We start from the raw sequence: 22,884 nt of genomic DNA on the forward strand, positions 1-22,884 counted from the left end.
TCATTCCAGTGTGAACTGTTCTACAATCTCAATAATTTTATTGCATCCTTTAAAACATTTATAATATCTTGTTAATAACCACAGTTTTGACTCTAGACTTTAATAATTCCTTATGAATTTTAATGCGCATAAAATTAGAGTACCTTTTTTTTTTTTTTTTTTTTTTTTAAAGCTTTTTATTTTCAAATCATATGTACGGATAATTTTTCAACATTGATCCTTGTATAGCCTTGTGTTTCACATTTTCCCCTCTTTCCCCCGACCTCCTGGCCTAAATGGCAAGTAATTCAATATATGTTATACATGTTAAAATATCTATTAAATCCAATATATGTAAACATATTTATAGAATTTTCTTGTTGCACAAGAAAAATCAGATCAAAAAGGAAAGAAAATGAGTAAGAAAACAAAATGCAAGTGAACAACATCAAAAAGTAAGAATGTTATGTTGTGATCCACATTCAGTTCTCACAGTCCTTTCTCTGAGTGTAGATAGCTCTCGTCATCACAAGATCATTGGAACTGGCATTAATCATTTCATTGTTCGAAAGAGTCCCTTATAGGAGGAATATAGAAAATATAGAAAAATAATTTTCCATAACATTCATATACTATAACTTATTCAGCTATTCTCAAACTGATGGGCATCCATTCAGTTTCCAGTTTCTTGTCAATATAAAAACATTTTTTGCATATGTTAGTCCCTTTCCCTCCTTTAAGAACTCTTGGGATACAAGCCCAGTAGTAACACTGCTGGATTAAAGAGTACGCACAATTTGATAACTTTTTGAGCATAGTTCCAAATTGCTGTCCAGAATAATTGGATCCATTTGCAATTCCACCAACAATGTCTTAGTGTCCCAGTTTTCCCACATCTCCTCCAACATTCCTCATTATCTTTTTCTGTCATCTTAGCCAATCTGACAGGTGTGTACTGATATCTCAGAGTTGTCTTAATTTGCATTTCTCTGATTAATAGTGATTTGGAGCACTTTTTCATATGACTAGAAATAGTTTCAATTTCTTAATGTGAAAATTGTCTGTTCATATACTTAGACCATTTATCAATTGGAGAATGGCTTGAATTCTTATAAATTTGAGTCAATTCTTTATATATTTTAGAAATGAGGCCTTTATCAGTACCCTTGAATGTAAAAATGTTTTCCCAGTTCATTGCTTCCCTTCTAATCTTGCCTGCATTAGTTTTGTTTGTACAAAAACTTTTTAAACTTAACACAATCTAAATTATCTATCTGGTGTTCAATAATGATTTCCAGTTCTTCTTTGGATACAAATTCCTTCTTTCTTGACAGATTTGAGAGGTAAACTATCCTATGTTCTCCTAATTTGCTTATAATATCACTTTATATCTAAATCATGAACTTGTTTCGACCTTATCTTGGTATGTAGTGTTAAGTGTGGTGAATGTCTAGTTTCTTCTATGACAGTTTTCAATTTCCTAGTAGTTTTTTGTCAAATAATGAGTTCTTATCCCAAAAGCTGGGATCTTTGGGTTTGTCAAAGACTAGATTGCTATAGTTATTGACTATTTTGTTCCGTGATCCTAATCTATATTCCACTGATTGACTACTCTATTTTTTAGCCAGTACCAAAAGGTTTTGATGACCACTGCTTTTTGTTTTAGGTCTGGCCCAGGTAGGTCACCTTCATTGACATTTTTTTTTTTTTTTCATTGATTCCCTTGAAATTCCTGACCTTTTATTTTTCCAGATAAACTTTTTTTTTTTTTTTTTTTTTTTTTCCCTGAAGCTGGGGTTAAGTGACTTGCCTAGGGTCACACAGCTAGGAAGAGTTAAGTGTCTGAGACCAGATTTGAACTCTGGTCCTCCTGAATTCAGGGCTGGTTCTCTATCCACTGCGCCACCTAGCTGCCCCCCAGATAAACTTTGTTACTGTTTTTTTTCTAAATCTGTAAAATAATTTCTTGGTAGTTTGATTGGTATGGCACTACATACATAGATTAATTTAGGTAGTATTGTCATTTTTATTATATTTGCTTGGCATACCCATGAGCACTTGATATTTTTCCAACTGATTAGATCTGACTTTATTTGTGTAGAAAATGTTTTATAATTATATTTATATAGTTCCTGACTTCCTTTGGCAGATAGATTCCCAAATATTTTGTACTATCAACAATTATTTTGAATGGAATTTTTTCTTATATTTCTTTCTTCTGGTAATATATAAAAATGCTGATGATTTATGTGGATTTATTTTGTATCCTGCAATTTTGCTAAAGTTGTGGATTATTTCTAATAGTTTTTTAGTTGATTCTCTAGGGTTCTCTAGGTATACCATCATATAATCTGCAAAGAGTGATAATTTGGTTTCTTTATTACATACTCTAATTCCTTTAATCTCTTTTTCTCCCTCTTATTGCCAAAGCTAACATTTGTAATACAATATTCAATAGTAATGCTGATAGTGGTTAACTTTGTTTCATTCCTCATCTTATTGGGAATGGTTTTAGTTTGTCCCCATTACATATAATGCTTGCTGATGGTTTTAAATGGATGCTCCTGATCATTTTAAGGAAAAGTCCATTTATTCCTAAACATTCTAGTGTTTTTAATAAGAATGGGTGTTGGATTTTATAAAATTCTTTTTCTGCATCTATTCAGGTAATCGTATGGTTTTTGTTAGTTTGGCTATTGATAGAGTCAATTATGCTAATAATTTCCCCAATATTGAGCCATCCCTGCATTCCTGGTACAAATCCTTCTTGGTCATAGTGTATTATCCTGGGGATGACTTTCTGTAATCTCTTTGCTAATATTTTATCTAAGATTTTTGCATCAGTATTCATTAAAGAAATTTCTCTATAATTTTATTTTTCTGTTTTCACCCTACCTGGTTTAACTATCAACACCATATCTGTGTCATAAAAGGAATTTGGGTAGGACTCTTTCTTTCTCTATTTTTTCAAATAGTTTGTATAGTATTGCAATTTATTGTTCTTTAAATGTTTAGTAGAATTCATATGTAAATCCATGTGGTCCTGCGTATTTTTTTTTTTTTTTTTTTAGGGAGTTGATAATAGCTTGTTCTATTTCTTTTTCTATGAGACTATTTAAATAATTTATTTCCTCTTCTGTTAATCTGGGCAATCTATATTTTTGTAAGTATTCCTCCATTTCACTTAGATTGTCAAATTTATTGGCATATAGTTGGGCACACTAATTCCTAATTATTGCTTTAATTTCCTCTTCATTGGTGGAAAGTTCTCCCATTTCATTTTTGAGACTAACAGTTTGATTTTCTTATTTCCTTTTTCTAATCAAATTAACTAAAGGTTAATCTATTTTTATTGGCTTTTTTTTTTTCATGAAACCAACTTTTAGTTGTATTTATCAATTCAATGGCTTTCTTTTTAAAATTTTATTAATCTCTTATTTTCAGAATCTCATGTTTGGTATTTAATTGAGGGTTTTTAATTTGTTCTTTGTAACATGCCCTCCTGGCAGTTACAATTACTAGTCTGCCCTAGGTCCAACAGAGTACCTTTGACCACTGATCCTTGCAGTGCCAACTCTACCCAGCTCGCCTCCTCTGAGGCCTTCAAAGGTCTCTGGCCATGATTTCTTGAATCTGTAGTTTAATAACCGGTAGCACACTCAAGAACAGCCATGTGTAATCTTAAAAGCCTTTATTATACCTACTCACATAATGCCTTGACTTGATGGTTCCCTAGTCAACACCTGGTCTGAAGACCCACGTGTTCTCTACCAAACTTCTTACCTCTCTCGGCTATCCATCAGCTTGGCTTGGCTTGGCTACCCCAGGCTAGGGAGCAGGTTAAAGAGCGCCAGGTTAAAGAGAGCGACTGCTGTCTGCAGTGGGCTTATAAAGGGCCTGTGAGGTCACACACACAGCCAGTCAGCGAGAGAGTCATCATCCATTACAAAGCTATCTCAATATGGCCAAGATCCCACCCATAGGGCAGTCCTAATATCCACAAAGATTACTTCCTGGGGTACTCAATCTCCTCTTGCTCTGTGGCTCCGCCCATTTAAAGGGCCCTTACAGTTCTTTTTCTAACTTTTTTAGTTGTAAGTCCAATTCATTGATTTTCTCTTTCTCTATTTTATGCAAGTAAGCATCTAGAGATATAAAATTTCCCCAAACAACTGCTTTGTCTAGTCCTACAAATTTGGTATGTTATCTCATTATTGTCATTCTCTTGGATGAAGTTATGTGTCTAATTTTTTTGTTTCACCCATTCATTCTTTAGGATTAGATTATTTAACTTCAATTAATTTTTGGTCTATTTTCTCCTGGCCTTTTATTGCATGTGATATTTAATTGCACCATGATCTGGAAAAAATGCATTTACTCTTTCTGCATTTGATTTTGAGGTTTTTATGCCCTAATACATGGTCAATTTTTATATAGGTTCCATGAACTGCCCAGAAAAAATTAATCTCCTTTCTGTGTCCACTCAGTTTTCTCCAAAGATCTATCATATCTAACTTCTCGAACATTCTTTTTGCCTCCTTTTTTCTTATTTATTTTGTGGTTTGATTTATCTAGTTCTGAGTGAGGAAGGTTGAGATGGTTGAGATCCCCACTAGTAGTATAGTTCTGCTGTCTATTTTTTCTTGCCTCTCTCAACTTCTGCTTTAGGAATCTGGATGCTATACCACTTTGTGCATATATGTTTAGTATTGATATTGCTTCATTATCTTTGGTACCCTTTAGTAGGATATAGTTTTCTTCCTTATCTCTTTTAATTAGATCTATCTTTGCTTTTACTTGATGTGAGATCAAGATTGCTACCCTTGCTTTTTTTACTTCACCTGAAGCATAATAGATTCTGCTCCAGCCCTTTAACTCACTCTGTATTACTCTGCTTTAAATGTGTTTCTTATAAGCAACACATTGTAGGATTCTGTCTTTTAATTCAGTCTGCTATTCACTTTTGTTTTATGGGAGAGTTCATCCCATTGACATTCACAATTAAAATAACTAATTCTTTGTTTCCTGCCATTTTATTTACCCTAAGTAATGCTTTTCTCTTTCCTTTTCCCTTCTCTTTCCCCCAATATTTTGCTTCTGATCACTACCTCTCTTAAAAAGGCTTCCTCCTTTAGAGCCTCTCTCCCTTTCTTAGACCTTTCCTCTACTATTTCTGTTTTCCCTTCTGTTAGCCTTCTCCTTTCTTTTCCCCTTTCCCCTTCCAGTTTTCTATAGGTGAGACAAGTTTCTCTGTGAAATCAAGTATGTCTATATTCTCTTTTAGCCAAATCTGATGAGAATAAGATTCACACGATGTTTATTCCCCTCCTTTCTTTCCTTCCTTCACTTCTTTCCCTCAATTATAATAGGTGGTCTTTGCCTCTTCTGAGATGTAATTTCCTTTATTTTACTTCCTTTTCCCTCTTTTTCCAGGTCAATCCTCTTTTTACCTCTAGTTTCTTTTTCATATTATCATAATAAAATCAAATTATATTAGTACTCTCCAAATATATCCATAACAGAAATACAGTTCTCAAGAGTTCTTTCCTTTTTACCTTTTTATGTTTCTCTTGAGTTCAGTGTTTGGAGATAAATTTTTTTGTTCATGCTGATCTTTTCATTAGAAATAGATGAAATTCATCTATATCAGTGGTCCTCAAACTTTTTAAATAGGGGGCCAGTTCATTTCCCTCAGACTGTTGGAGGGCCGGATTATAGTAAAAACAAAAGCTCACACTGTCTCCACCCCTCAGCCCATTTGCCATACCCTGGTGGGCTGCATAAACATCCTCAGCTGGCCACATCTGGCCCAGGGGCCGTAGTTTGAGAATCCCTCATCTATATCATTGAATATCCATCTTCTTTTCTGAAAGATAATGCTCATTTTAGCTGGATAGCTTATTTTTTGCTGTAATCCAAGTTCTAATCCAAGTTCCTTTGCCTTTCTAAATATTAGATTCTAGGCCCTTCAATCCTTTAAGGTGAAAGCTGCTAGGTCCTGGGTGATTCTGATTGTGGCTTTTCAGTATTTAAATTGTTTCTTTCTGGCTGCTTGCAATATCTTTTCCTTGGTGCGATAGTTCTGAAATTTAGCCATGATATTCCTTGGAGTTTTAATTTTGGGGTCTCTTTCAGGAGGTGATAGGTAAATTCTTTCAATGGTATTTTACCATCTGATTCTAAAACATCGGATTAGTTTTTTTTTATGATTTCCTGTAAGATGTCTTAAGTTCATTTTTTTCATCATGTCTTTCAGGAAGTCCAAATACCCTTAGATTGTCTCTCTTAAATCTATTTTTCCAGTCATTTGTTTTTGCTAGGAGGTATTTCATATTTTGTTTAATTTTTTCATTTTTTTTTTGTTTGTTTTTTGTTTTTGTTTGATTATGGAAGTCTTTTTGAATCATTCACTGCCATTTGTAAAGTTTAATTTTTAGCATATTATTTTCTTCAATTACCTTTTTTAGCTCCTTTTGTATTTGGCCAGTTGGATTGTTTTGTTCATTGCATTTTTTTCCATTTCACAAATTCTGTTTTTCAATGAATTGGTATCTTTTTCATAAGTATTTTTGTAAGGAGTTATAAGTTTTTCCATTTCATCAAATCTATATGCTTTTCCCATGCCTTCTTGCAAAAATCTCATTTCCTTTCCCCATTTTTCTTCTAACTCTCTTTTAAGATCCTTTATGAAATCTTCCAAGAAAGCCTTGTAAAATGGGGACCAGCTCATATCTCCCTTTGGGGCTTCATCTGGTGTTGATGGGAATCTCAGGATTTGAAGTCTGTTCTTCTCTCTCCATAGAAACTGTCTATGGTGAGAGTTTTTTGGTTTCCTTTCCTTTTCTATTCTTTCCTTTCCTTTCCCTTTTCTTTCTTCTTTCCTTCCCCTTTCCCTTTCCTTTTCCTTTTCCCCTTTCCCTTCCCTTTTCCTTTTTCCTTTTCCTGCCCTGGTCTGCTTTTAACACACAGGAGAAACAGTTGCTTTAGTTTACCCTGGGTCGGTTCTGCTGATTGACTTTGGTGCTGGGTAATCAGGGATAGGTCCCGTGTTCTTCTGGGGCTCAGTGGTTTACAATTTGCCTTTTGTAGTAAATCTGCTAAATCACCCATTTGCAACCAGAACAGAGTAGCCTAAAAGGCTCACAGAATATTACCAGGTATAGAAGCTACAAAGCTCTAACATCCTGCCCCAGATCTTGCATCAGGCTCCCAATGCTGCAGACTGTCTCCCTGCCCATTTGAAACAGATCTGCTCTGAAGTTCTTCCAGGGTATCTTCTTCTGGAAATGTGTTGTACTTAAAATATTTGTGGGTTCTGTGATTCCAAAACCAATTTAGAGGCTTAATCTACTGTTGGTTTGAGAGAAGGTCAGAGGAGGTCACAGAAAATTGTATCTGCTCTCCATCTTTGACAGTACTTTTAAGGTACTGATTAGGTCAGGGTAGCAATTCCAGTTCGAAATAAACATGTGACAAATTCACACTAGTCTTTCTCTTTATTTACAGGAGGAGATTAAGACAAAATAAGAGATAAAATCGGCACCAGGAGTGGCAAATAAAGAAGTAGAGTTGGGAAAACAATAGGGTTACCAAAGAAAGGAATTTGGAAGAATCCATTAAAGGAATATTCTGTGAGGCCTGAGTATGCCATTGCCTGGCAGGTTAGATCCATAGAGTTTAGTAGGTTAACCCGAGTTAACTAGAATAAGGGGAAAGATGCCATTAAAGTGAAGGTATTATGACAGGGAAAGAAAATATTCAGAGTGGACTTAAATCCTGAAAAGAATTTAGCAAAAATCTTCATCTTGAGCGAATCTTTTATAGGGGAAATACAAACTTGGGTGTTACTTAGAGGGAGGGATCAAAGAGGAGTTAGATGGAATAACTGGCTTGTCAGGTCTAAAGATGTTAATCTGTATCTCAAAGATTAAGATGCCCAGAAGTTGGGGGATAGACAATGGAGGCTGATAAAGAGTTCCAGCCTCAGTCACTCTATGCAAACAGAATAGCCTGGGTATTGGTTATACATGTTAAGGGAGAGTTAAGCCCACATCAGTACTACTTATATTTTTATAATATTGAACAATAATGCTGATATTTAACTACTTAACCAAAAAAAATTACATTAACTGAAAGATCCCATACTGTATAGAAATATAGGGTGTCACATCCAGGTGACATGTGACAAATATCTTAGGATAATGTTTTAGAGCAGGAAGGGACCTTACACAATTAGTACAGGTTAGGAAAAGAAATAAAACAAATTTGAAATGAAATCTAAAAGTAGAAGCTGCGTTCAAAACAAAAATTCAACTCATAATTTCTGTGACAGAAAAAAAATGAAAATAAAAAGTATGTGTTAAGAAAAAGAAATTGTGTATGTACAAATTCAAAATTCAATAAGGAGCAGTTCTTCAAAGTACAAGTTGTTGAACTTAAATTCAATCTTAAATTCAACTCTAAATGGAAGAATGAAATGATATAAAAGTGTAAAATATTAAAAATTTCTATAGTACATCTGACTTCAAAATTAAGAGCAGTAGTTGAGGAAATACTTCTTTAAAAAAATGAAAATTACATTTAAACTCACAAAGCAAAGCCCAAAAAGTCGGAAAAAAAGAAAAAGAAAAAGAAAACTATTTAATATCCTTTGGAAGAGACTCCTTCCTTCAGGTAGCCTTCACATCTGTCTGGGTATAGGTTTGGGATAGAAAGTAAAGTTTAATCCATTTTCTTCTCTGGCTCTTATCTTTGGAATGTGTAAATTATTGGGTTGGTGTAGTTCATTTCTATTCTCATTGTATTTATTGACCTCAATTCTATACCTGCAGAGACATTTTTGTTGTACATGCTTAGGAGCAAAGATAGGAAAAGGAGTGAATTTGGAAATATGAATTATTAGCCCAACTTTGTCCTAGACAGCAAAATGACACTGGATATTTTTAACCTAGAATAATGGAGGGAAGAGGGGGAATCTATTTTAGATCTTCTTTTTGGAAGTTTATAAAAATTATTAATAAATCAAAATCCTAAGTTCTCCTCCTTCAATTTAAGCTCATAAGTAGAAGCAAGCAAGACACTTTTGAACTCAGTTCTTTATATGTCTCTGTAGCAATACTAAATTTGTGGTTTTCTGTTTCAGTCCTGTGTTTAAAATTAGAAAAGATGCAGCTTGAAAACAATTATATCATGTCTGTATATCAGATGACTTTCCCTTCCCCTTCCCCTATCCTTTCTCCCCTTCCCCCATCCTCTATCTTCTTCCCCTTCTCCTATCCCCATCCCCTTTCTCTATTCTCATCCCCTTCCCCTTCTCTTATTCCCATCCCCTTTTCCTATCCTTATCCCCTTCCCATATCCTTATCCCCTTCCCCTTGCCCTTCCCCCATCTCCATCCTCTATCTCCTTCTCCATTCCCCATCTCCTTCCCTTTCTCCTATCCCCGATCCCCTTCCCCTTCCTCCATCTTCTTTCCCTTCTCCTTCCCCTTCCCCTATTCTCTTCCCCTTGCCCTATTCCCTTCCTCTTTTCCTATTCCTTTCCTCTTCCCCTATTCCTTTTTCCTTTCCCTCCTGTATCCGCATGTATTTATTCTTCCTTTCACTTGAACACTTAGAGGCTATTTTAGGATTATTAATTGACCTAATTTTAATATTATTATATCCCAAAGAATAAGAAGAACAGAGGAATAAAAGAAATGGGGGAAATGTGTGGTTAGTGATGCAATCAGAACATACGTGACATTTAAGTTTGCTGTCTTCTATAGAGTGGTTTGTGGTGTATCAAAGATCAATAATCATCATAATAGATAAAATAATGTTGAAAAAGTTTGAAACATCATGAGAATTACTAAAATATGACACAAATGACTTAACATGAGCACAAACTGTTGGAAAAATGGTGCCAATAAAATTGCTTGACTGAAGGTTGCTACAAACCTTCAGTTTGTAAAAAATGTAACATTTGGGAAGTGCAATAAAGTGAAGCACAATAAAATAAGGTATGCCTGTACTTGCTTTACCCCCTCAGTATGTTATATTTTATGTGAAATTTAGGAGAGTTTATGTTTGTGGCATTATATTATTCAGAACAGAATGATTATTCATCTTTTCTCCAACTGATAGGCATCCACTCAGTTTCCAATTTCTTGCCACTACAAAGAGGGCTGTCAGAAACATTTTTGCACATGTGGGTCCCTTTGGTATATAAGCTCAGTAGAAGCACTGCTGGATCAAAGAATATGTATAGTTTGATAACTTTTTGAGCATAGTTCCAAATGGCTGGATCCATTCACCGTTCCACCAATAATGTATTAGTGTCCTAGTTTTCCCACATCTCCTGCAACATTCTTCATTATCTTTTCCTGTCATCTTAGGCAATTTGAGAGGTGTGTAGTGGTACCTCAGAGTTGTGTTAATTTGCATTTCTTTGATCAATAGTTATTTAGGGCACCTTTTCATATAACTAGAAATGGTTTCAATTTCTTCATCTGAAAATTGTTCATATCCAAAGAAATTTTTCCCAAAACATGTCTGACCATGTTAGCACCTTTACTCAGTAAATTCAGTAATCTAAAATGGTTTATCATCACCTTTGGGATCAATAAAAAATTTTTTTGTTGAGTATTTAAGGCTTTTTATAATCTGATCCTTAATTTTATATGTTACCTCCTTTCATGTATTCTGTGATGTACCCATACTGGCCTACTTACCTTTCCTCACACATGAAACTCTTTTATCTTTATCCTGGCTATTTCCTGTGCCTGAAATGTGCTTCTTCACTTCTGCTCATTAGTATTCCCTTCTTCATTCAAAATTCAATTCCTATACACTTTTTGTAAGAGGACTTATTTTATTCCCTTCTAGTTTCTAGTTGCCTTCCCTTGGCTCTTATTTTTTTAGCCTTGCTTTTAGCTTGGCCCCTGAATCTATTCTCTTGTGGAGAAGGGGCCCACTATTCGTGCTATCATCAATATCAGTCAACCCATGTGAAAATAAAAAGGTAAGCCCAGGCCCCTGGAAATAGTAGGTCCCCACCCTTCCTCCTTATTCTTTCTCCTTTCTCCCCCATCTGTCCTACTTTCAGCTTGGGTCCTGGAAGCCTGGAAGTCATTCTTTAAAAGTAGAGATGTGACCTGGCAACTGTTTATGTAGGTACTACAGCCTTTCCCTTCTCAACTGGCACAGCTATTGATGACAGAAAAGAAAGTTATTGTTCAGCATCAGAGGTGGATTTGGTTTAATTGAGAGAAATTATATTAAAGAAAATAATTGTTGTCTTTTTTGTATCTATCTTAAAGATCACTAAAGATGTTGCAAAGATAAACTTTTAGATGAGATTCCTTTTATTTTGTCTCCTTTTATTAGATTGTGTATTCTTTTATTATTATTATTATTATTATAGCTTTTTATTTACAAGGTTATCTGCATGGGTAATTTTTCAGCATTGACCCTTGCAAAACCTTCTGTTCCAACTTTTCTCCTCCTTCCTCCCACCCCTCCCCCAGATAGCAAGTAGACCAATACATGGTAAATATGTTAAATTATATGTTAAATACAATATATATATATATATATATATATATATATATATATATATATATATACATATCCATACAGATATTTTGCTGCACAAGAAGAATTGGACTTTGAAATAATGTAAAATTAACTTGTGAAGGAAATCAAAAATGCAAGCAGACAAAAACAAAGGGATTGGAAATGCTATGTAGTGGTTCACACCCTTTTCCCAGAATTCTTTTGCTGGACATTATTGAGCAAATGGAACTGATTTGGTTCATCTCATTATTGAAGAGAGCCACATCAGAATTGATCATCATATAATATTGTTGTTGAAATATATAATGATCTGATCCTGCTCAGCATCAGTTTATGTAAGTCTCTCCAGGTCTTTCTGAAATCCTCCTGCTGGTTATTTCTTACAGAACAATAATATTCCATAACATTCATATATCACAATTTCTTTAACCATTCTCCAATTGATGGTCATCCATTCAGTTTCCAGTTTCTGGACACTACAAAAAGGGCTGCCACAAACATTTTGGCACATACAAAGTCCTTTTTCCTTCTTTAAGATCTCTTTGGAATATAAGCCCAATAGTAACACTGCTGGGATCAAAAGGTATGCACAGTTTGATTACTTTTTGAGCATAGTTCAAAATTGCTCTATCAGAATGGCTGGATCCGGTTACAGTTCCACTAACAATATCAGTATCCCAGTTTTCCCATATCCCCTCCAACATTCAGCATTATCTTTTCCTGTTATCCTAGCCAATCTGAGAGGTGTGTAGTGGTATCTCAGAGTTGCCTTAATTTGCATTTCTTTGATTAATGATGGCTTGGAACATCTTTTCCTATGGCTAGAAATAGTTTCAATTTCTTCATCTCAAAATTGTCTGTTCATATCCTTTGACCATTTATCATTTGGAGAATGGCTTGATTTCTTATAAATTAGAATCAATTCTCTATATATTTTGGAAATGAGACCTTTATCAGAACTTTTGATTGTAAAAATGTTTTCCCAGTTTATTATTTCTTTCAAATCTTGTCTGCATTAGTTTTGTTTGTACAAAAGCTTTTCAATTTGATATAATCAAAATTTTCTATTTTGTGATCAGTAATGATCTCCAAATTCCTTTCTCTTCTACAGCTCTGAGAGGTAAACTATCCTATATTCTTCTAATTTATTTATAATCTCATTCTTTATGCCTAGATCATGAACCCATTTTGATCTTATCTTGGTGTACGGTGTTAAGTATGAGTCAATGCCTAGTTTCTGCCATCCTAGTTTCCAGTTTTCCCAGCAGTTTTTGTCAAACAGTGAATTCTTATCCCAAAAGCTGAGGTCTTTGGGTTTGTCAAACACTAGATTATTAAAGTTATTGACTATTTTGGACTGTGTATTTTTTAAGAGCTTTTCTATTTGTATCCTTAGCATTTAGTACATTCTTTTACATATATTCTTTTATGTATGATGGGTGCTTAGCATATGCTTTTTTTTTGTTAATTCATTCATGTCATATAGTTGAAGGTAAGAGAAGGTAAATAATTTGCTCATGGTCACATGATCTGAGACAATTCAAATTTAGATTTCTCATCTCCTAGTCTATGGTTCTGTTCAGTAAGCCACCATGACTGAATAAAGTCATGGATACCCTTTTCTCTTTCTTCTTCCTCCTTTTCCTTCCTCCTCAACAAATTTCACATCTAATACTTCCTATTTTACTTACATTGTCTGTCACCACTCTAATTTAGTTTTTCATCTCCAGTAATAGGTTTTTTTAATTGGTCTCCTTGCTTCTACTCTTTCTTCTCTTTTATAACTGCTGAAATAATTTTCCTAATTCACAGGTCTGAGTGTCAGACTTTTGTTTGTCCCGAAGCTTTTAGTGTCTTTTTGTTGCTTCTAATATAAAATACAAATGCCAGAAGTCCAAGGCTTGACTAAAGAAATTTTGCTTTATACTACTTTTTCAATCCCCCTTCCCCGTGTTGCTACCTTTCAGATAGTTTATACTGCCTCTTGTCTCTGAATTTCCTTTTGCTTGGTATGGATTGTGTTCTGGTCTCTTCCTGTGAAAAATTTCCCCCTTCCTTTAAGATGAAATTCAGATGTTATATCCCCTCTGAATCTTCTGATTCTCTTTTCTCCTCATCTTCCCCAGCCTGCAGTTTCTCCTCAAATTTTCTTTGAACATTTTGTTCAAAGAAATCATTTTGTTCAAAGAATCATTTCTTTGTCCCCATCATGCTTAACCTTGTATTATATTTCTTTCCAATTCTCTTTAGGCTTCTAGCTGACCTTTTGTAAAACATTGGGAGGAATAGGGTCAATTATTGTAGTTTTTCATTGGATTTTTTGATCATTATTTGATTTAGGGGTATTTTTAGGTTTTTCATTGGAGTAAGTATATAGGAACTAAGCTATCTGCTTCTGTTCAAACAATCACTTTAGCCAAAATTTTTTACAATGATTTTTTTAAAAGGTAGTATGAAAAGGTAGAGGAAAAAGCTTTATTTTTTATTACAACTAGAAGTTTTTCCCCCCTAACTCTGGAAAAACTTGAAAGAAAAAAGATGTCCTTAGTACTAGAAACAAGTAAAGTTCATTTAAATGATCTGAGTGAAGAAGAGAAAGTCTCTAAAGGGAACCTTTAATGACAGTGAGAACAAGACCAGGAAAAAGAAGTATCACTCTAGTTTAAATCTAATTCTTCCTTCTCCTAAGTGAAATAAAACTCCTTACCCCTTTGCTGCTGTCATTTAACTTTATATCTATTATTTCTGGACAAAAGACTTTAATGTTTCACAAAGAGAGTCTTTTCTGCCTCTGGAGCTATGTGGATCTAGACCAGCCCAGCCCAGGATAGGAATGCCTAGACAGCTAGTCAATTTTCACAGCTGCTTAGAAGACCAATGTAACACCTGATCATCTGACATTGGGGAATAAGTGAGGGTACTAGTGTTAATGTGTATAATAAATATTAATAAAACAATATTTTTATTATATATTTAAATATAAATAGAAGCTCTATTTTCTTCCCACAGTTCATGGATCTTCTTGCATATCACCTTGTGTGGATTACGACTGATTGATTTGCATCATAGACTTTTCTTATTTAATCCCTTCTACCACAGAATCTGACCTAGTGACAGTATTTTATAATGCATAACACCACCAGTAATGACTATTTTAAAAAATACTTTTGCCATTTTAATGGATGTTATATATAATCTTTCTTTTTTTTGCCTTCAAATATTTTTAGATATATTTTCTATTTTTTCCCCCAAATTACATTTACAAGTGTTTTATTTTTTCTTTTAATACTAAAAGTATATTTTTATTTCCAGGCAATTGGGATTAAGTGACTTGCCCAGGGTTAAGTAAGTGTTAAGTGTCTGAGGTCACATTTGAACTCAGGTCCTTCCTGAGCTCTATCCACTGTGCTATCTAGCTGTTCCTAAAGGCAGTTTTTAACATTCATTTAAAAAAAACAAACTTTTGAGTTCAAATTTTCTTCTTCCTTCTCACACTTCTCCCTCTCTGACATCTTAAGAAATTTGATATAGGTTATATATCTCGTTGTTTAAAAAATATATATACACACACACATATTATTGATTTGGAGCATTTTTTTAATATGGCAGTTTGTGATTCATCTTTTGACAACTTTTCATATTTTTTGATCACATATACTGACAAATGGCTGTATTCTATATTTGTATCAGGATTTAAATATATCTTTCTTAATGTGATTTTTATTAGACATCCTTCATATCTATTTTCACTAATATTTTAGCTGTATTGATTTCGTTTGTAGAAAAGTGTTTTTATGTAATTGAAATTGCTTCTTTTCAATTTCATTTGTAACATTTATGTGGTTAAGACCTCTTCCCAGTGATAACTACGAAAGGCATCTCCTTTTCTTTTTAAACTGGGTTTCACCCTCTCAGCTAGGCTAGACATTCTCGTTCTTCTTCCCTGATCCCATTACTTACTTAATTTTCAACCTGGATCACTTTGCCCCTTCTTAAGCAACCTAGTGGCTCCACTGCTCTAAGAACTTACTGAATTGATGCTTGATTTAGTATGGACACTCAGATGGCCTAGCTGGCAACAGCCATAAACTCCCTAGTAGTTGAAGTTACAAGCATGTGGTTGTGGCCTTATTTTTAAAAATGATGTGACCTTTTATATTTGGTTTTTATTCCTTGAAGTCTTGGTGCAAGATAACTGGGCTAAGCCTATTTTCTGCCAACTCTTTTCTCAGCAGTTCTTGTGGAATAGGGAAGACTTAAAAAAATATTGATATTTTTGGTTTCTTACATCACCATAATATCCTATTCTTGGCCCACCCACACTCCCATGTCTCATTCCACCCTTGAGCTATCTATCCCATATACCAAAATAATTTTTGGAGAGAAAAAAGAGGGAAAAAATCAGAATAACCAATTGATACATTGAGAAAATAAGAAAATGTATACAATGTGTATACCATAGTTTTTGACATGTAATACAATAGTTTCTGAAAGATGATTTTATTAAATCAAATTATTGCATTTTATTGCTACATTAAAACAAGGCCATTTTATTATTGTAACACCTTTCATTTTTGAGTTTAACCAATCTTCTTATTCTACTTATCTGTTGGAAGTTTTCATGTGGACAAAAATGTTAAAAAAAAAAATAACAAAAACATTCTTTGTGCTGTGATCACAGTGAAAAAATAGAAGATAGAGTTCTATCTTAATACTCCTAAAGAAAAAAAAAATTATAGATAGCAACAAATATTTTTAAAATTGTTAAGTGTTCATTTTTGATGTCTATAGGAGGGTATATGAATACTGAATGAAAGCATTACATCAAAAAGTCTGGCATACCCGTATATGCAGTTTATTCTCAAATTCAACACTTTAATGGTCACAACAGATATCAAAGCAGTTGACTCAAAACTTTATGATTTTGTAAACAGTTTAAAAATTAATTAATACATACATCTTTTCTTACAGCACAATATTATTCTAGTACATTCATTGGCCACAATTTGTTGAGCTGTTCTGTAAATGATAGACATTTATTTAATTTCCAACTTTTAGCTATCACAAAAAGTATTCCTATAGATGTTTTGGAGTACATTGGGGACTTTTTTTTTTTTTTTTTTTTTTTTTTTTTTTTTTATCAGTGGCTTTGGGATATAAACTCAATAATGGAGTCTCTGGTTCAAAGGGTACAGACATTTTAGTCACTTTGTTTTCTCAATTCAAAATTGCTTCCCAAATTGTTCCAACAAGTATTAGAATGCTTGACTTTTTATAAACACTCCAATATTGGCTGTTGTCATTTTTGCCTCTTTGTAGAATATGAGGCAAAACTTCAGGGTTATTTTGATTTATATTTTTTGTCATTATTGATTTGGGACACTTTTTTTCCATGTGGTTAGAAATACTTTGTAGTTCTTTTGAGAATTATCTTTTGACCATTTATCTATTGAAATCATTATTAGGTTTTATATATAGTTGTTTATATATTTTAGACACTAAACTTTTATCAGAGAAATTTTTTCCCTCATTTAACAGCTTCCCTTCTTGTTGTAGATACATTAATGTGGTCTGTGCAGAAGCTTTTCAGTTCTAAGTTCCTTTTGTGATAAACACAGAATTATGTTCATTCGATTATTTTACTTTAATCTTTTTAAAAAGTTGGTCTTATTCCCACTCTCTTCCCCTTCCCCTTGAGTTCCCTCTTCTTGCTTGATATTTACCTTTCTCTCTTCTTCTTCAGGTAGTCCTTTTCCTTAATTTAAAAATTTTAATTTTTTGGATCTTTTCCAAAAAGGATCTCTCACTCTCTTCATTATTTCTCTTCTCTTTCTTCTTACTCTAGCCACACATTTTCTGATTGATGACTTCTATAATTATCTAATTTCTCTCATTTCTCTGTATTCTTCATGCTGTTCAAACTTTTAAGATCCATTCTAGGTTTTCCCCTTCTAGTGTTTTTTGCTATTTACTTCTAAGACTCATTCCTTGTATTTCTAATTTCCCTTGTGCCTCATTTACAGAACAATGGCAATTATTATTATTAGCAGCATAAATATTATGTGGTACTTACTATGTGCCAGGCAGTGTGAAAATTGCCTTACAATTATTATCTTATTTGATCCTCACAACAATCTTAGGTGCTATTATTTTCCGCATTTTACAGATAAGGAGTCTGAGGCAAACAAAAGTTAAGTGACTTGCCCAGGGTCATATAACATGTAAGCTTCTGAGGCCAGATTTGATCCTGTATCTTCCTGATTCTAGGCTTGGTACTCTTTTCACTTCAGCCCCTCACCCTACCCCATGATAGGGCATGTCCTTGATTATGTAGAGCAGTACTGATTTATCCTTTTTCTTATTGACTTCCCTCCCTTCCTTCTCCCCCCTCCGCCCCCCCCCCCCCCCCCCCCGTATTTGCCTGAAAATTTCCTTCCAGTGCCTATGTTTTCCCACTCCTCTAGGTTATGGTTGCCTCCAAAAGTTCCAACTCTGATACTCCCTAGACTTTTTAAACACTAAATTCCACTGACCTCATCTTTTTTTACCCAGCTCTTTTCACTCATTGTAACATTTGCCACTGGAATCCCACTCCCCCCTTCAGAATAAAGCCTCCTTCCTTTCTCTTCTCTTCCTTACCTACTTTTTTGTAGCCTCTTTCATTTCTGAGACCACAGAGAGCTTGTCCTCACTGTTAGCCTTAAGCCTTTGATATAATCATTCACCCTATCTATCCCTCATCTTATTCCCCATCCCCTCCTTTATGTACTCTCCCATGTTGTAATGTAGTCCTACAAAAAAAAAGCATACACCTATAAGTATGGTGTTTCTGGGTTCTTGCTCTTATCTCTGCCAGATTCCTACCTTCACCTTGTCTCTTTGTGTATATTCAGGAAGAAGTATCTTACTGGTCTCCCTATTATTTGAATCTGCTATTGCTGTCCTTGCCCACTGCATTTATTTATTCCTTCTGTTGTTTGGGGTGTTTGAGAGGCAAAAAGGCTCTTTGGTTCTGGTTTTCTTTCTAAAAATGTTTCAAATTTTGTGTTATTGGATGACCATCTTTTGTCCTGTATGATTAAACTCAAATTTGCAAGATGGGTTACCATGGGCTACATCTTGAGCTCCATTGCTCTTTGGAACATGTTATTCCATTTCTTCTTTCTTTTTATAGTATGTACAAAATAATCTAGTGCTATTTGAATGTTATTTTCTTTTTTGTTTGAAGGTCTTTTTCTTGATGACTTGCAGAACTTCTTATTTCTGATTGAGTTATTAAACTTAAGCACGTTGTGTCTTCGAGTCTGCAGCCTTGTTTTTTTTTGTTTTTGGTTTTGGTTTTTTTTTTTTGCAGTTGTTCTGACAGTTCTTTCAATTGAAATTTCATTTCCTGTGTTTAGAAGTTCTGAGAAGTTTACTTTCATTTTCCTCATCATTATGTTAAGGTTAGAGTCCTTGTAGTTTTAGTTATAATTTATTATAGCTTTCTACTTATGCAGGAGCATTTTCAGTAATTTCTAACAAAAGATTACAGTTTTTGCCAATTGTGGGAACCTAACCCCATATTTTCCATATGATTATTGTATAAGTTTTTGTAGTTTTGATTTTTGTACTGTTTTTTTGGTGAATGTTACTCCTGGGAAAGTTGAGAATTGACTATAAGTATAAAAGATCATATCATAAAAAATAATAAAAATAAAAACCTACATCTTATCTGGATGGAGGGAGAATTCCTAAACAAATATAGGCAGAATCATTGAAAATAAAATAGATAGTTTTTACTATATAAAATGGAAAATATTTTTTTGCATTACTAAAATCAGTGTTGCTTGAATTAGAAGAGAAACAGTTAATGGGGATTTTTTTGGCAGCAAAATCTCTGATAAAGGTCTATATCTAAGATATAGAGAATTGCTATGAAAACATAAGAACCAAAACTACTCTTAACAGATAAGTGGGCAAAGGATATGAACTGTGAAAGTTTTTAAAAGAAAAAATACAAGCCTTTACAATCTTGTGCAAGAATGCTCCAGACTACTATTTAGAGAAGTAAAAATTAAAATAACTGAGGTTCTAACCCTCTTGTCAGATTAGAAAAATGACAAATTTTGGAGGAGTTGATGAAAAAACAAGAACATTAATGCACTATTTTTTTAATTATAGATTTTTATTTTCAAAACATTTGCATGGGTAATTTTTCTCACTGATCCTTGTAAAACCTTATGTTCCAAATTTTTCCCTTCCTTCCCCTCCCCAGATGGCAAGTAACCATATATGTGTATATATATATATATATATATATATATATATATATATATATATATATATATATATATATATATATATATATATATGTTAAACGTTTAAGAAATGTTAAAATCCAATATATGTATACATCTTTATACAGTTATCATGCTGCACAAGAAAAATAAGATCAAAAAGGAAAAAAAATGAGAAAGAAAAAATTCAAGCAAACAACAACAAAAAGAGTAAAAATGCTATGTTGTGATCCTCACAGCCTTCTCTTTGGGTATAGATGGCTTTCTTCAACCCAAGATCATTGGAACTGACCTCATTCATCCCATTGTTGAAAAGAGCCATGTCCATCAGAATTTATCTTTTTATAATTTTGTTACCATGTACAATGATCTCCTTTTTTGCTCATTTCACTCAGCATCAGTTCATGCAAGTCTCTCCATGCATCTCTGAAATCATCCTTCTGATCGTTTGTGATAGAACAATAATATTCCATAACATTCATGTACCATAACTTATTCAGCCATTCTCCAGTTGATGGGCATCCAGTCAGTCATTAATGCCCTATTGATCCAGTAGTTTTTGAAAGATTTTTGCATGTGGCTATTGATTTTTTTTAAAAAAAAAAAATAATTTTTATTTACTAGATATTTGCATGGGTAATTTTACAACGTTGACAATTGCCAAAACTTTTTTTCCAATTTTTCCCCTCCTTCCCCCCTCTCCCCAGATGGGAGGTCTACCAATACATGTTAAATATGTTAGAGTATAAATTAAATACAATATATGTTTACATGTCCAAACAGTTGTTTTGCTGAACAAAAAGAATTGGACTTTGAAATAGTGACCTGTGAAGGAAATCCAAAATGCATGCGGACAAAATTAGAGAGATTGGAAATTCTGTGTAGTGGTTTATAGTCATCTCCCAGAGTTCTTTCGCTGGGTGTAGCTGGTTCAGTTCATTACTGCTCTATTGGAACTGATTTGGTTCATCTCATTGTTGGAGAGGGCCACGTCCATCAGAATTGATCATCATACAGTATTTTTGTTAAAGTATATAATGATCTCCTAGTCCTGCTCATTTCACTCAGAATCAGTTCACGTAAGTCTCTCCAGGCCTTTCTGAAATCATCCTGTTGGTCATTTCTTACAGAACAATAATATTCCATACTATTCATATATCACAATTTATTCAGCCAATCTCCAATTGATGGGCATCCACGTAGTTTCCAGTTTCTGGCCACCACAAAGATTCTTCAAAGATTCTGGCTGCCACAAACATTCTTGCACATCATGTGGCTATTGATAACTTGAATTTCTTCTTTAAAAAATTGCCTGTTCCAATAGCTTCATTGCTTTTTCCAGTGGCACCTTTACAACAATTGACCACATATCAGGTCAACTACAAATGAACAAAAATTAATTTTGTAATATATTTTCCAGATCACAATGCAGTAAGGTTATATTCACTAAAGAATCACTGGAGAAATAATTTAAGAGTTATTTAAAGATTAAATAACATTTTTAAAGACTGGGGAAAAGTCCCCTATATAGAGATGGACTTTTTGCAATCATAATGACATGGAAGCAAAATGAGTGTTCTGGACAAGAAGAGTTTGAATAATTTAAAATTGCTTTAAGACTTTTGGAATTCACTTTTTAGTGCACTAAAAATGACACACGCTTTAAAAATGCTTATTATATTGGAAGGAATTGAATTGGAATAAAAAAAATTACTTGATTGTTTGGATTTATAGCCATCTAAGAAACTCAGTGAGCAAAGAATGCCTTTTGTCCAGACTTTGTTATAAAGCCATATAAATGGTTAATTTTATTATCATATATTACATTATATAATATATTACATACATTATTACAATATAAATTGTATTTATATTTTTTATATTTCATACAGACACTGCAAAGACTTAGTGAGTTAATTTTAGAATTCAGGAGCTGAGTGGGCTACATCACCTTTGGAAAAATATGCCACTTCAAAATTAATTCAAGTGTGTCTATATGAAACAGGTTCCATTAAAAAAAAAATCAGTATTCTTCCAGAGACAGTGAACAACCTAGTTAACAAACATTTTAAAAGCAGTTACTATGTATCCTGTACTCTGCTAAACTCTGGTGGTAAAAAGAAGGGCAAAAGACAGTCTTTACTTTCAAAAAGCCTACAAGTGAAGAAACTGAAGTAAAGAAGAGGTTGTGTAACTTGCTCACATTTGCACAGCTAGTAAATGTCTGAGGCCAAATTTGAACTCATTTCTTCCTAATTCCAGGTCCAGTGCTTTTTCTTTTGTGCCAAGAGATGCTTTATATAAGACTTGTGCATGGTTCTAATTTTACTCTGTCTATTGTGGATACTAGATTACATATACTTCATAACATTTGGAGAGACATTTGTCACTTATGTAAAGAATTGAAAGATTAGGATAAACAGGTCAAGTTTCCTCTCTTTAAAATAACTTGCACTCATAGAAAAAAGAGACCTCATCCTAATTACTATAGTGACTGTCTCTTATTTACCATTAGACCAAAGCCTCAATTGCTTTTTCTGTCATAAAGGATACCCATGAGATCTCTTTGAAAAACTTTGTAATCAATTGAGTGATGGGAGATGCTATTAAAGAAACCCACAACATGGTTATCCACATCATAGATAGTACTGTGCTCTGAGAGAAGCAGAATTTCAGTAGATTGAAAGAAATGTGAGATGTGTACATTTAGAGACATCTTTACTCTAAATGTTTGTATGGACTATATGTGACTGACTTGTGGTAGAGTCTTCTGAGCTCTTAATAGTCCTGTGAGCTAGTTAGATGCATTGACTCTTGATTTTAACATAGTAATGTCACTGTAGTCCTCTTTGAAAATGAAAGACAACCATTTAGTAATTTACCTTTAATTTAGTAATTTACTTCTAATCTCTCCTCCTTTTCTATGTACCATTTCCAAAGTAATCTTATTAAAATGCTTTCCTGAGAAGTTTCACTATATTTTAAGAATATAGTGTTCTACACTATGTAGAATTCCCAATCGCTCTAATTTTGTCTGCCTGCATTTTGGATTTCCTTCACAGGTTAATTGT

The 22,884-nt window shown here is 33.6% G+C and overlaps 1 protein-coding gene across 5 annotated transcripts in view; it reads left to right on the forward strand.

Annotated features, from left to right (window-relative positions):
- HELZ (helicase with zinc finger) overlaps positions 1-22,884 on the forward strand; it is a 268,358-nt gene that overhangs the window by 28,441 nt on the left and 217,033 nt on the right. The gene's annotated exons all lie outside the window — the stretch shown is intronic.

The sequence above is a fragment of the Sminthopsis crassicaudata genome, chromosome 4 (assembly GCF_048593235.1).
Source record: "Sminthopsis crassicaudata isolate SCR6 chromosome 4, ASM4859323v1, whole genome shotgun sequence".
Taxonomy (NCBI): domain Eukaryota; kingdom Metazoa; phylum Chordata; class Mammalia; order Dasyuromorphia; family Dasyuridae; genus Sminthopsis; species Sminthopsis crassicaudata.